Source organism: Nerophis ophidion, linkage group LG12 (assembly GCF_033978795.1).
Source record: "Nerophis ophidion isolate RoL-2023_Sa linkage group LG12, RoL_Noph_v1.0, whole genome shotgun sequence".
NCBI classification, from domain to species: domain Eukaryota; kingdom Metazoa; phylum Chordata; class Actinopteri; order Syngnathiformes; family Syngnathidae; genus Nerophis; species Nerophis ophidion.
Window position 1 is genome coordinate 21173876 of NC_084622.1, and position 14629 is coordinate 21188504.

The window sequence follows — 14629 nt, forward strand, 5'->3', positions numbered from 1 at the left end:
GCGGAGGGTGTGTCAGTCGATCCCAAGCCAGTCATTAAAAAAATAGACGTAAAAATGAGCAATCATCAATCGTCACCAAGACTTCACTTTCGTCAGCTGTTTGACATTCTCGGCACCCGAGGATCTTGTGAGATGAAACTGGCTGCTGCGAGCTCATTATTAAGAAAAAAATCACTGACAGGACAGAGAGAAACACTTTTTAACCCTAAATACCGACTGCACAGTTCCTGTTTTCACCATAAAAGACCTGCCTGCCTGTGCTAACAAAATAAGAGTCTCAGAAAGCTAGCGTGCACAAATGTCACATTAGCCATCTGTTAAACAAATTATCCAAATATGTTGGCCTGTTCTTTCACCTTTGTCATTATCTTCTTCTTTATGCTCTACTTACCTTGTACAAAAGTCTCTTTGAACCACATCTAAACTACTATAATATCATCTGGTGTAACACCTTCCCTACCTACCTTCACAAATTAGAATCCATGCAAAAGAAAATTATACGGGCCCTGTCATGGTCCAAGTTTAATGCCCCCACTCGTCATTTATTTCATAAATATCATCTCTTAAAGGGGAACATTATCACAATTTCAAAAGGGTTAAAAACAATAAAAATCAGTTCCCAGTGGCTTGTTGTATTTTTTGAATTTTTTTTCAAAATTTTACCGGTCTCGGAATACCCCTAAATAAAGCGAGTGCCTTATTTTCGCTCGCTGCGAAGACACTGGCCATTTCCCTGTGACGTCACACAGTGCTGCCAATGTAAACAAACAATGGGAATACCACAGCAAGATATAGTGACATTAGCTCGGATTCAAATTCGGATTTCAGCGACTTAAGCGATTCAACAGATTACGCATGTATTGAAACAGATGGTTGGAGTATGAAAGTATTGAAGAAGAAACTGAAGCTATTGAGCAAATTCATAGCCTTAGCATGGCCGAATACCTGCGTTAGCATCGCCGGTAAAATGTGCGGACCAAACGATCAGGACTTTCGCATCTTTTGACACTGGAGCAACTTAAATCCGTCGATTGGTAAGTGTTTTTTTCGCATTAAATGTGGGTGGAAGGAAACGTAATATAGTTGCAAATGCATCTACAGGTTATCCATACATCTCTGTGCCATGTCTGCCTTAGCACCGCCGGTAAATAGCATGTTAGCATCGATTAGCGTAGCATGTTAGTATCGATTAGCTGGCAGTCAACATCAACAAAACTCACCTTTGTGATTTCGTTGACTTTATCGTTGCAAATGCATCTGCAGGTTATCCATTCATCTCTGTGCCATGTCTGTCTTAGCATCGCCGGTAAAATGTGGAGACACTCCGGCACATTCAATGGGGGTCTGGCGGCAGATTTCTTGCCACTTTCGCATCTTCGGGCCAGTGGTGCAACTTGAATCCCTCCCTGTTAGTGTTGTTACACCCTCCGACAACACACCGACGAGGCATGATGTCTCCAAGGTTCCAAAAAATGGTAAAAAAAACGGAAAATAACACAGCTGAGACCCGGTGTTTGTAATGTGTTAAAAATGAAAATGGTGGGTGTGTTACCTCGGCGACGTCACATTCTGACGTCATCGCCTCCAGCGCGATAAACAGAAAGGCGTTTAATTCGCCAAAATTCACCCATTTAGAGTTCGGAAATCGGTTAAAAAAATAAATGGTCTTTTTTCTGCACCATCAAGGTATATATTGACGCTTACATAGGTCTGGTGATAATGTTCCCCTTTAAGACTGACAGAGTTCAATATTTATCAAAATGCTTGTTTAACCTATCAAGTCATTCACAGGCTGAATCTTAGGCTCTGTAGTTTGGTTCCTATCTACCATCCCCAGCATGCCCACAACACTCCTAACTTAGATCTGATAACAGGTAAACATCGTTTACTGGCTTGTACCGCTCACAGTGTCGTATGCAGGGGACCAAAGATTTGGAACCAGCTTATTAAGAGCCTCAAGATGCTGTATCCATTCTCCAACCTCAAACAGAAACTGAAAACTTACCTATTAACCACCTATCTTTAATGCCTCATGTGGGGTAGACTACTGTTGGGTTTTGCATGGTTGTATGAATGTATGTATGTATGTGTATGCTTACTTTAGTACTATTATCCTGTGTTTATCATATACCGTTGTTTTTGTGCTTGCTACCATATTTGATCTTTCCATGTATATATTGACCTTTGGACCCCCTGTCAAAAGCTTCTTCTAGCTTATTTGGGGGACCCTTTCACGTACCAACATCTTTAAAGGGGAACATTATCACCAAACCTATCCAAGCGTCAATATATACCTTGATGTTGCAGAAAAAAGACCATGTATTTTTTTAACCGATTTCCGAACTCTAAATGGGTGAATTTTGGCAAATTAAACGCCTTTCTGTTTATCGGTCTTTTAGCGATGACGTCAGAATGTGACGTCGCCGAGGTAATACACCCGCCATTTTAATTTTCAACACATTACAAACACTGGGTCTCAGCTCTGTTTTCAGTTTTTTCGGCTATTTTTTGGAACCTTGGAGACATCATGCCTAGTCGGTGTGTTGTCGGAGGGTGTAACAACACTAACAGGGAGGGTTTCAAGTTGCACCACTGGCAAGAAATCTGCCGCCAGACCCCCATTGAATGTGCCAGAGTGTCTTCACATTTGACCGGCGATGCTAAGACAGACATGGCACAGAGATGTATGGATAACCTGCAGATGCATTTGCAACGATTAAGTCAACGAAATCACAAAGGTGAGTTTTGTTGATGTTGTTGACTTATGTGCTTATCAGACATATTTGGTCACGGCATGACTGCCAGCTAATCGATGCTAACATGCTACGCTAATCGTTGGTAACATGCTGTTTACGCTAGCTGTATGTACATTTGAAACTAGATACCCACATTTAATGCGAAACAAACACTTACCAATCGACATATTTAAGTTGCTCCAGTGTAACAAGATGCGAAAGTCCTGATCGTTTGGTCCGCACATTTTACCGTCGATGCTAATAAGGCAGCCATGCTATGGGCCACTTCATTAGGTACACCCATGCTATGGCCAAATAGCGTCAATAGCTATTCGCTCAATAGCTTCAGTTTCTTTTTCAATTTTGTTTTCGCTATCTGCCTCCATACTCCGACCATCTGTTTCAATACATGCGTAATCTGTTGAATCGCTTAAGCCGCTGAAATCCGAGTCTGAATCCGAGCTAATGTCGCTATATCTTGCTGTGGTAACCGCCATATTGTTTGTATTGGCAGCCCTGTATGACGTCACAGGGAAATGGGCAGTCGCATCGCAAATAGCGAAAATCAAGAACTTTAAAGCTTTTTTTATGGATATTCCAGCAGGTGTAAAATTTTGAAAAAAAACTTGGAAAAATAAAACAAGCCACTGGGAACTGATTTTTATTGTTTTTAACCCTTTTGAAATTGTGATAATGTTCCCCTTTAAATAATGATATTCACCACTATTGTAAATGTTATATGGTATTGTGAATAAACTTGTAAACTTAAACTAAACTTGAAACTTGAAACAAGCTGGCAAGCTACGGAGTTTGATGCCAATGTATCTCTTATAAAGTGTTTAAAAACGAGTATGCAAGTTGGACGAATGAGATGCCAAAAAGCAACCACTTTCATGTGGTATTGGACAGAAAGGAGGACTTTTTTTCTCCCCCATTTGAAAATGCGGACGTTATCAGCACCACTGTCTGATTCCAATCAATGCAAGTCATCAGAATCAGGTACCACAAGGGGTGTAACGGTCCCTGTATTTGTATTGAACTGTTTCGGTAAGGGGGTTTCGGTTGGGAGGTGTACTGAACGAGTAGACGTGCTAGCAGCTAGCAGGCTAGGACAACATGTAAAAGCCAGAGCTGGAAGACTCTTCTGCCTCGTTAAGATCTCCCGATTGGGAACACTTTGGCTGCGCGATACAACAATGGAGGATGGAGGTTTGCCAAGATTGTTCAGCAGCTGCTTCTGACAACACGTCAAACATGTGTTGCACCTTTCCTGCTTCCGGCTCCCGTAATGTCTCCCTTGCGCGCACAAGCCTTCACTCTACCCGGCAGTGGGTCTCCACAGCTCCGGACTCCAGGGTAAAGGAAGAGTCCAGCGATTAGTTGCAAATCGTGGCTTTATTGAGGTCTTGCACACAGCTAATCCAACAAAACACTAGCCACTCTTGCGCTCTACCGCTCCCTCACCTCGCTCGCCCGCACACTCACTGACGTCACATGGTGTCACATATTAGAGGGCCACACACACGTACACACACACACACACGCCACTCTCATAACACAGTGGTTCTCAACTTTTTTTCAGTGATGTTCCTCCTAATCAGAGCAAAGCATTTTTGGTTGAAAAAAAGAGATAAAGAAGTAAAATACAGCACTATGTCATCAGTTTCTGATTTATTAAATTGTATAACAGGGCAAAATATTGCTCATTTGTAGTGGTCTTTCTGGAACTATTTGGGAAAAAAAGATATAAAAATACCTAAAAACTTGTTGAAAAAGAAACAAGTGATTCAATTTTAAATAAAGATTTCTACACATATAAGTAATCATCAACTTAAAGTGCCCTCTTTGGGGATTGTAATAGAGATCCATCTGGATTCTTCAACTTCGTTCTAAACATTTCTTCACAAAAAAAGAAATCTTTCACATCAATATTTATGGAACATGTCTACAAAAAACGGCAGGCGGTGTTGATGAACGTGGACCCCGACTTAAACAAGCTGAAAAACTTATTGCTGTGTTAGCATTTAGTGGTCAAATGTATGTTCTGTACTGTGCAATCAATCAATCAAAAAAAGCACTTTATATGCACATAAAAGACGATATTGCTGACCTTTGTTACCTCAGGCGGTACCGTATTAAAAACCGACATCAGTGTGTAAAGGATGTCACCACATGGGCTCAGGAACACTTCATAAAACCACTGCCAGTAACTACAGTTGGTCTCTACATCTGTAAGTGCAAGTTAAAACTCTACTATGCAAAGCTAAAGCCATTTATCAACAATATCCTGAAACGCTGCCGACTTTGCTGGGCCCGAGCTCACCTAAGTGGAAAGGTGTTCCGTGGTTTGACGAGTCCACATTTCAAATTATATTTGGAAACTGTGGACGTAGTGTCCTCCAGAACAAAGAGGAAAATAACCATCCGGATTGTTATAGGCTCAAAGTTCAAAAGCCAGCATCTGTGATGGTATGGGGGTGTACTAGTGCCCAAGGCATGGGTAACTTACACATCCGTGAAGTCACCATTGGTACTGAATGGTCCATACAGGTTTTGGAGCAACATATGTTTTTATCCAAGCAACGTTATCATGGACGCCCCTGCTTATTTCAGCAAGACAATGCCAAGCCACGTGTTACAACAGCGTTGCTTCGTTAAAAAAAGAGTGCGGGTACTTTCCTGGCCCGCCTGCCGTCCAGACTTGTCTCCCATGGAAAATGTGTGGCGCATTATGAAGCCTAAAATACGACAGCGGAGACCCCGGACTGTTGAACGACTGAAGCTCTACATAAAACAAGAATGGGAAAGAATTCCACTTTCAAAGCTTCAACAATTAGTTTCCTCAGTTCCCAAACGTTTATAGAGTGTTGTTAAAAGAAAAGGTGATGTAACACAGTGGTGAACATGCCCTTTCCCAACTACTTTGGCACGTGTTGCAGCCATGAAATTCTAAGTTAATTATTATTTCCCAAAAAATATAAAGTTTATGAGTTTGAACATCAAATATGTTGTCTTTGTAGCATATTCAACTGAATATGGGTTGAAAAGGATTTGCAAATCATTCTATTCCGTTTATATTTACATCTAACACAATTTCCCAACTCATGGAAACGGGTTTTGTATTATTAAACACCATTAACTTGTTAAAAAAATGTCTCTTTCATAAATAAATAAATATAAATTATAAATATGAATGAGGTAGATCTCCTCCACTTGGTCAATTGAAAAGTAGCTCGCCTGCCGAAAAAGTGTGGCCACCCCTGTTGTAGATGATGCTACATGTGTAAGAAAATAAAAAAATAAACCTTATGTTAGTGCACCAGTCAAGGAAAATGAGCAGACTACATAAATAATATACTGGAATTTGATTTTCGTTTTTTTTTTTTATCTTGATAGATTAAAAAAAAATAACACCAATGAGTTGAATGATGAACATTATCACATCGATTATTCAGAAAGTATAAATAACGACAAATAAAGATAGAATGCTATTATCAAACCATCATATTAATTTTTATATTGTTTTAAATTGGTTTTATATTTTTTTATTATTTTATTAATTAATTTTTTTGTTTGAGCTAAGGATATCATTTAAATGTTGTTTTCAATATTGTTGTGCAGCAATTTGGAAACATTTCTGTTGTTTTAAGGTTCTATACCAGGGGTCACCAACCTTTTTGAAAGCAAGAGCTACTTCTTGGGTACTGATTAATGCCAAGGGCTACCAGTTTGATGCACACTTAAATAAATTGCCAGAAATAGCCAATTTGCTCAATTTACCTTTAATAAATAAATAAATGTGTATATATAAATGGGTATTTCTGTCTGTCATTCCGTCGTACATTTTTTTTCCTTTTACGGAAGGTTTTTTGTAGAGAATAAATGATGAAAACACTTATTGAACGGTTTAAAAGAGGAGAAAACAGGAAAAAAATGAAAATTAAATTTTGAAACATAGTGTAGCTTCAATTTCGACACTCGTTCAAATTCAAAATTCAACCGGAAAAAGAAGAGAGTTCGAATCTTTTTGAAAAAAATAAAAAAAAAGAATTTATGGAACATCATTAGTAATTTTTCCCGATTAAAATTAATTTTAGAATTTTGATGACATGTTTTAAATAGGTTAAAATCCAATCTGCACTTTGTTAGAATATATAACAAATTGGACCAAGCTATATTTCTAACAAGGACAAATCATTATTTCTTCTAGATTTTCCAGAACAAAAATTTTAAAATAAATTCAAAAGACTTTGAAATAAGATTTAAATTTGATTCTAAAGATTTGTTTGATTTGCTAGAATATTTTTTGGGAATTTTAATCATGATAAATTTGAAGAAATATTTCACAAATATTCTTTGTCAAAAAACAGAAGCTAAAATGAAGAATTCAATTAAAATGTGTTTGTTATTCTTTACAATAAAAACAAATACATTTACTTGAACATTGATTTAAATTGTCAGTATAGAATGGGAAGGAATGTAAAAGGTAAAAAGGTATATGTGTTTAAAAATCCTAAAATCATTTTTAATGTTGTATTTTTTCTCAAAAATTGTCTTTCTGAAAGTTATAAGAAGCAAAGTAAAAAAATAAATGAATTTATTTAAACAAGTGAAGACCAAGTATATAAAATATTTTTTGGATTTTCAGATTCTATTTGAGTTTTGTCTCTCTTAGAATTAAAGATGTCCAGCAAAGCGAGACCAGCTTGCTAGTAAATAAATACAATTTAAAAAAATAGAGGCAGCTCACTGGTAAGTGCTGCTATTTGAGCTATTTTTAGAACAGGCCAGTGGGCGACTCATCTGGTCATTACGGGCGACCTGGTGCCCGCGGGCACCATGTTGGTGACCCCTGTGCTATACAATTAAAGTGGATTGGATTGGATATTAATCGCAAAACACAAGTGTAAAAAAACAACCCAACAACATTATAATTTCTACATACTCCAATTGTTCTTGTTCTATTTTTAAACAAAGAATACAATCTGAATTTGAGTTTATTTTCAAGTTATCGTGCCGTGATTTTACCAGTGCGGCCCACTTGGGAGTGGATTTATTCTCCATGTGGGCCCCAATCTAAAATGAGCAGAAAGGAATGCAATGTTTGATCCTCTAGTTATGTTGTTTTTGCCCTCTTAAGAAGTCAAAGTTGTAATTGGCTGGCCAAGTTAAAGCCCTGGCGAGGTCATGACCTCTGAGGTCATGAAGGCTTTAGCCGCCTCACCCTGACAGGTTCCCTACGGGGCTAAACTCTCTGTACTCTGCGCTGGGCTTGATAGGCGTCACATTATGAGGCCAGCTGGCTCCACACTGACAGCGGGACTGTCGGTAAAGTAATGCGACTCTTAGCACGTGGATTTGTGGTGTGGTGCTTTTATCATAACCTGCCTGCCATCTCTGGCTTGCAGCTGTAAATGCATCAAACACTGTTAGACAATACATCACATTGTGCAGAGCTGGGCTTGTCATACGATAGTCCCGACCGAAGAAGCTCATAACTTCACTGCTTCCTGTCCTTACTATCAAAAAGCCGTGGCTGCATGGACGAGCATGTGTTCTACAAGATCAACACTGTAATGACAATACAATGTCAGAGGTGCCAGGACTAAACTTAACTCGGGAATTATTTCAAAGTTGTTGCTGTTGTAACTCAGAGTGTGGTTGGAACAGATAGATATGTCTTATCTTTTAATAAGTTAAGTTAAAGTACCAATGATAGTCACACACACACTAGGTGTGGCGAAATTATTCTCTGCATTTGACCCATCACCCGTGATCACCCCCTGAGAGGTGAGGGGAGCAGTGGGCAGCAGCGGTGGCCGCGCCCGAGAATAATTTTTGGTGATATAACCCCTAATTCCAACCCTTGATGCTGAGTGCCAAGCAGGGAGGCAATGGGTCCCATTTTTATAGTCTTTGGTGTGACTCAGCTGGGGTTTGAACTCCCAACCTACCGATCTCAGGGCGGACACTAACCACTAGGCCACAACATCTTTATTCAGCTTCAACGATATGTGTGTGTATGTGTATGTGTGATATATATATATATATATATATATATATATATATATATATATATATATATATATATATATATATCACACAAGTTTTTCTATTAAAAAGAAAAAAATTCTGATTAAAAAAAAAAATGTATATAGAAATTTTTTTGTATATATAGAATTTATTTATGTATTCTTTTAATAAAAAAAAAATATATATTTTTTAGTTTAAAAATAAATAAATAAATATATATATATATTAAAAAATTAATTTTTTGTATTAAAATAATAAATCTCTCTCTCTCTCTCTCTCTCTCTCTCTCTCTCTCTCTCTCTCTCTATATATATATATATATATATAGTATAGGCCAACAGTTAGGACAAACCTCCTCATTCAATGAGTTTTCTTTATTTTCATGACTATTTACATTGTAGATTGTCACTGAAGGCATCAAAACTATGAATGAGCACATGTGGAGTTATGTACTTAACAAAAAAAGGTGAAATAACTGAAAACATGTATTTTGTTCTATAGTTTCTTCAAAATAGCCACCCTCAGCTCTGATTACTTTTTTGCACACTCTTGGCATTCTCTTAATGAGCTTTGAAGAGTTAGTCACCTGAAATGGTTTTCACTTCACGGGTGTGCTTGAAGCTCATCGAGAGAATGCCCAGAGTGTGCAAAGCAGTAATCAAGAATAAAGGGTGTGGGGAAGATTATTTTTCTTTCTGCAGTGCATTTTAAAGTTTGACCTTGGTGCAAATCACAACCACCAAACGACTCCGTGAAATGTCCCAACTTGTCAAATCTGCACTCACATCCGTGTTCTCAGTCTTGGGCGGAGCCTTAAGGGGCATGCTGGTGGTCAACTATATGTGAGGATTGAACCCATTGATGGTTGGGACTTGAAAATGTTCCAGTGCAAACTTCCTTGTAAGTGCGAATAGATCCTGTCTTTAAGTGTTACAGGTAAAATGGTGCAAATCACACTCAGCTGAAACTAATGAACTCAAGGTGTAGCTTTGGCTCTTTGGAGAAGCTTTCCCATTTTAAACTGTCAATCTGTTCCGGGGGTTAAACTATCACCATATTTTTCAGACCACAGGGCCCACAGGATTAAAAGGCGAACTGCTGATGAGCAGGTCTGTTCAGGTTTATCAAGGGCATTATAGTTCGGTTGGTAGAGTGGCTGTGCCAGCAACTTGAGGGTACCAAATTCAATCCCAGCTTCTGCCATCCTAGTCACTGCCGTTGTGTCCTTGGACAGGACATTTTACCCACCTGCTCCCAGTGACACCCACATTGGTTTCAATGTAACTCAGATATTGGGTTTCACTCTGTTGTAGCGGTGTAGCGTGCAAGGACGAGAGTGGAATAAGTCTCAAAAGATGGAGCTAACTGTTTTAATGACATTCAGGCTTTACTTCAATCAACAACAGAGCTGCGTCTCCTCATCTGTGGGTCACTAGTGCAACAACAACACCGGAAAAGTGTCCCGTGAAAAACCGTCCGACCAAAAAATCTCTATGACTAAAGTTCCTTGGGTGAATAATGTAATTTCACTATACTGGTATGTTTTAGCGCTTTCATGACTAGTTTAATGACAGATATAAGTAAGAACTTTACATTACTTTATATTAGAAATGGCAACAGCAGAGGATGACTGTCCCATAACAAGAAGATAGAGAAAAAGAAAAAGCTTATCGACTATGCCGTCGGCGCAGACGCATGCAAATTTTCAGGACTTATGCAGATCCCAAATACAAATCAGCAGGTACCAGAAGGTGAGAAAAGTTGCTTTTGCATAATATTGCCAAACAAAATGCCAAATTATGTCTTACCTTATAGACACACCATAATAATATTGGTATGTTGACGCACAGTACAATCCATCAAGCGGTGCGGCTTCATAGCTTACCAAAGTCCTACTAAAACATTTTGATAGATTTTCTGAGCGCTGTGTGTACTGGTCTATATTTTCAATGGAGCATATACAATTTTGGTGTTTACTACTGCCTACTCAGGTGCCTAGTGGTTAGAGTGTCCGCCCTGAGATCGGTAGGTTGTGAGTTCAAACGCCGGCCAAGTCATACTAAAGACTATAAAAATGGGAGCCATTACCTCCCTGCTTGGCACTCAGTATCAAGGGTTGGAATTGGGGGTTAAATCACCATAAATGATTCCCGGGCGTGGCACCGCTGCTGCCCTCACTTCCCAGGGGGTGATCAAGGGGACGGGTCAAATGCAGAGGACAAATTTCACCACACCTAGTGTGTGTGTGACAATCATTGGTACTTTAACATAATTTTAACTTTAACTTCAGTGATACTGCAGTCTACACATATCTCTTATGTGTGACTGCCATTTACTGGTCACACTTATCGTTTCACTGTGAACCAAACAAAATAGCTTTGAGGTCGGTGAGAACAATCAAAATGATTCCTTACATTACACGCACCGTCGGGTTTTGAGAAAATTAAAGGGGACGGTGTTGGAGAGTGGCCGTGCCAGCAACCTGAAGGTTCCTGGTTCGATCCTCACCTTCTACCAACCTCGTCACGTCTGTTGTGTCTTTGAGCAAGACACTTCACCCTTGCTCCTGACGGGTCCTGGTTAGCGCCTTGCATGGCAGCTTCCGTCATCAGTGTGTGAATGGGTGAATGTGGAAATAGTGTCAAAGCGCTCGAAGGTAGAAAAGCGCAATACCATTTAAATGATTTTAAGAGCACCTTATAGACTGAAAAATGCGGTACACAAAGGCATATTTGTACAGTATTTCTGTCAAATATGGCTTTAGACGGATTAAAGGCCTACTGAAACCCACTACTAGCGACCACGCAGTCTGATAGTTTATATATCAATGATGAAATATTAACATTGCAACACATGCCAATACGGCCTTTTCAATCGTCTGCTACTTCCGGTACAGGCAAGGCTTTTTTATTTGCGACTAAAAGTTGCAAACTTTATCGTCGATGTTCTCTACTAAATCCTTTCAGCAAAAATATGGCAATATGGCAAAATGATCAAGTATGACACATACAATTGACCTGCTATCCCCGTTTGAATAAGAAAATCTCATTTCAGTAGGCCTTTAAATCTATTGGTGAGCAATTCTTTGTCGAGATAACCCATCCACATCACAGGTGCGCCTTGGTGTGGTGCAATAAAAGGGCCGCACTAAAATATGCAGTAAAATGTTGCAGATGTTGCAAGGCAATAATCACACTGACTGCAGGAATGACAAACCCTGTTGCTCGGGAATTGAACGCTCGCCTGTCCGTCATAAGCCAACTCCAAAGACCTTTCGGATATTTTTGCAAACATCCAACCAGCCTCAAATCCGCAAACCACAAGTAACAACAGTGGCCCTGTTTGAGAGAACTATGCTTTTGTTTTTGTTTTCATGAGCTAAAAAGTTGTACATCATAAAAATAAAACCTGCAGAAACTTCGGTGTTAAGTTTATATTATTGTGTTGAGTGTGGTTATATTAGTGTCACAATATTGTCTGATTTGATTGTTATTTTCAGCGCCACAGTTTTAGGTTTGATTACTGGTGGTGAGGCATCAACTTCCTTTAATACATTAACAAATGTAATTTTGTCATGTATAACGCAGGCACCAGGTCACCCGTAAGGACCAGATGAGTCACCCGCTGGCCTGTTCTAAAAATAGCTCAAATAGCAGCACTTACCAGTGTGCTGCCTCTATTTTTTAAATTGTATTTATTTACTAGCAAGCTGGTCTCGCTTTGCTGGACATTTTTAATTCTAAGAGAGACAAAACTCAAATAGAATTTGAAAATACAAGAAAACATTTTAAAGACTTGGTCTTCACTTGTTTAAATAAATTCATTTATTTTTTTTACTTAGCTTCTTATAACTTTCAGAAAGACAATTTTAGAGAAAAAATACAACCTTAAAAATGATTTTAGGATTTTTAAACACATATACTTCTTTACCGTTTAAATTCCTTCCTCTTCTTTCCTGCCAATTTAAATCAATGTTCAAGTATTTTTATTTTTTATTGTAAAGAATAATAAATACATTTTAATTTAATTCTTCATTTTAGCTTCTGTTTTTCTGACCAAGAATATTTGTGAAATATTTCTTCAAACATATTGAAATTCCCCAAAAATATTTTGGCAAATGTAGAAAACCTTTGGAATCCAATTTAAATTTTATTTCAAAGTCTTTTGAATTTCTTTTTAAAAATTTTGTTCTGGAAAATCTAGAAGAAATAATGATTAGTCTTTGTTAGAAATATAGCTTGGTCCAATTTGTTATATATTCTAACAAAGTGCAGATTGGATTTTAACCTATTTAAAACATGTCATCAAAATTCTAAAATTAATTTTAATCGGGAAAAATTACTTATGATGTTCGATAGTCTTTTTTTTTTTTTTTTCCAAAATTTTCGAATTAGCTGTTTTTTTTCTTCTTTTTTTCGGTTGAATTTTGAATTTAAAAGAGTCGAAATTGAAGCTACACTATGTTTCAAAATTTAATTTTCATTTTTTTCCTGTTTTCTTATCTTTTAAACCGTTCAATTAAGTGTTTTTTCATCATTTATTCTCTACAAAAAACCTTCCGTAAAAGGAAAAACGAGGGAATGTCAGACAGAAATACCCATTTTATATATATACACAGATAAATAGATTTATTATATTAAAGGTTAATTGAGCAAATTGGCTATTTCTGGCAATTTATTTAAGTGTGTATCAAACTGGTAGCCCTTTGCATTAATCAGCACCCAAGAAGTAGTTCTTGGTTTCAAAAAGGTTGGTGACCCCTGGTCTAGTATATTCATTTAAGAATCCAAATGAACAACATTTTTCTAGGCTGCACATTGGATCCAAAGTGGATCCAATATAGTAGCGAGAGTCCAGTCCATAGTGGATCCAACACAGTAGCGAGAGTCCCGTCCATAATAGAGCCAACAGGAAACCATGCCAAGCGGAGGCGGATCAGCAGCGCAGAGATGTCCCTAGCTGATACACAGGCGAGCGGTCCATCCTGGGTCCCGACTCCGGACAGCCATTTCTTCATCCATGGCCACCAGACCGGACCCCCTCCACAAGGGAGAGTGGGACAGAGGAAAAAAAGAAAAGAAATGGCAGATCAACTGGTCTAAAAAAAGGGGGTCTATTTAAAGGCTAGAGTATACAGATGAGTTTTAAGTGAGACTTAAATGCTTCTACTGAGGTAGCATCTCGAACTGTTACCGGGAGGGCATTCCAGAGTACTGGAGCCCGAATACAAAACACTCTATAGCCCGCAGACTTTTTTTGGGGCTCTGGGAATCACTAATAAGCCGGAGTTCTTTGAACGCAGATTTCTTGCCGGGACATATGGTACAATACAATCGGCAAGATAGGCTGGAGCTAGACCGTGTAGTATTTTATACGTAAGTAGTAAAACCTTAAAGTCACATCTTAAGTGCACAGGAAGCCAGTGCAGGTGAGCCTGTATAGACGTATTATGATCAAACGTTCTTGTACTTCTCAAAAGTCCAACTGTAATCTTTTAATGCTAGACATGGGGAGACCCGAAAATAATACATTACAGTAATCGAGACGAGACGTAACAAACGCATGGATAATGATCTCAGCGTCGCTAGACCTAATAGAGTTAGGTCATTTCAATAGCATAAAAATTTGGGCTGCGAATCTTTGGGTGCCCCACGATTCGATTCAATATCGATTCTTGGGGTCGCGATTCGATAATATGTCGATTTTTTTCGATTCAACGCGATTCTCTATTCAAAAACGATATTTTCCTGATTCAAAAGGATTCTGTATTCATTCAATACATAGGATTTCAGCAGGATTTACCCCAATCTGCTGACATGCTAGCAGAGTAGTAGATTTAAAAAAAAAAAACTTTTATAATT

The 14629-nt window shown here is 38.4% G+C and overlaps 1 protein-coding gene across 3 annotated transcripts in view; it reads left to right on the plus strand.

The window, feature by feature from the left end:
* Positions 1-14629, plus strand: part of il34 (interleukin 34) — a 150898-nt gene that overhangs the window by 14440 nt on the left and 121829 nt on the right. The window lies entirely within an intron of this gene.